Source organism: Phacochoerus africanus, chromosome 5, assembly GCF_016906955.1.
Source record: "Phacochoerus africanus isolate WHEZ1 chromosome 5, ROS_Pafr_v1, whole genome shotgun sequence".
Lineage (NCBI taxonomy): Eukaryota > Metazoa > Chordata > Mammalia > Artiodactyla > Suidae > Phacochoerus > Phacochoerus africanus.
Genome location: NC_062548.1, coordinates 88,506,678 through 88,508,493, shown reverse-complemented (window position 1 = coordinate 88,508,493; position 1,816 = coordinate 88,506,678). Strand labels below are relative to the sequence as shown.

Sequence of the window (1,816 nt, the reverse complement as noted above, 5' to 3'; positions counted from 1 at the left end):
AAGAAGACCATTAACTTTTAGAGAAATACACTGAAATATTTGAAAATGAAATAATCAATCTTCTCATAAATGATAAGAGGAAGTAGGTGTTGATAAATGTTGAGATGACTAATAGTGAGATATTATGCTCTTGTACTTATATATATGGTTAGATTTTTCTACAATAAATAATTTAAAATAAATATGCAAAGAAGCATGATAGAAAATATGAAAGTAAAGTTTTTGAGATAAGAAAACACAATTATGTTTCTTTAGTTGTCAGATCATTTGCTAAGTGTTTAATTCATTTAAAATCAGACAAAACATCATATTTGAGGCTTCATACTTTTACTGTATATTTTGTTGGTAGAGATATATTCACAGCAGCAGAATATACATTTTGGGCAAAACTTCTCATGTGTTGGTAGTGTTAATAATGTATACAACAAGTAGTGGTCATGGACAACTATAGACAAGATGCAGTTCCTCTACTTTCATTAACAGCAAAACTGTATTATAATCAGCCAAATATATGTTCCACCATCAAGTGAGTTGTTTTCATTACTTCATTTTGTGATGCACCATTAAAAACATCTTAAAAACCAATAGCTTTATCATTACCCTTCAACATGTCCAGTGAATATTTGTGCTAGGAAAAATGGAAGATGCTGAACATGCTGCACTGTCTTGAATTGCATTTGTGATTTTAGTGGAGCAAATAGATCCTGGATGTCTCTTAACGTGGATAAATTCATTTTATTTTGGTATATTAGTCAGCTGGGGCTACCATAAAAAATAGCACCAACTGGGTGGGTGGCCTAAACAATAGACACTGATTTTTCCCACATTCTGAAGGTTGGAAGTCTGAAATGAAGATGCTGGCAGGGTTTCTCCTAAGGTCTCTGTCCTGACTCACGGACAGCTGACTTCTAGCTGTGTCTTCACATGGCCTTTGTACAAATCTCCAGTATTTCTTCCTCTACTTATAAGGACATCAGTCATTGGAGTAGGGCCCTTATGATTTCATTTAATCTTAATTACCTTCTTAAAGGCCCTATCTCTAAATAAAATTATCTTATGTGTTTGGGCTTAATGTATGAATTGGAGGGATATTGTTTAGAACAAAACAAGCTAACATTTTTTTCTAAAAATTCAAGAGGATGACTGGGAAAAAGTTAATTTTTCATGTAAGAAAAATCCTTCCAAAGAGGGTCATTACTTTCAAAAGGGCAACTTGCTGAAAGTTCAATAATTGAAATACTATCCTTTAGCTGAGACACAAGTCCTCTGGCACCCATTTTCAGCATACTCTGCACACAACCTCTCAGTGCTCTGATGTCAGCCAGCCCCTCACTTCTAATTTTGGGAGTTAATTCCCCACATCTGCTGGCATGTGTGTGTTTGTTTGTTTAATATACACAGATTTGTGCTCAAAAATATTTTAAGTTAGAGATAGCAAATCAACATACAAAAAGATGCTTCAGGTCATAGATTATTAGGGAAATGCAAATTAAAACAATGTGATACCACTACACACCTATGAGAGTAGCTAAAATCTAGAACTGACAATACAAGATATTAATGAAGTATGGAACATCAGGAATTCTCATTCATTTCTGGTAGGAATGCAAAAAGGTGCAGTCACTTTGGAAGACAGTTTGGTGGCTTCTTATAAAATTAAACATACTCTTACCATACAACTGTTCAAATGTACTCCTATCAAGGAGTTGAGATGCACTTCCCCAAGAGAGTTAAATATGTATAACCACACAAAAACATGCATATGGACATTTACTGCAGCTTTATTCATAAATGCCAAAACTTGGAAGTGACCAAG

The 1,816-nt window shown here is 34.0% G+C and overlaps 1 pseudogene; it reads right to left on the bottom strand.

The window, feature by feature from the left end:
• Positions 1–499: 499 nt before the first annotated feature.
• On the bottom strand, positions 500–1,277 carry LOC125128470 (proteasome maturation protein-like; annotated as a pseudogene).
• Positions 1,278–1,816: the final 539 nt, after the last annotated feature.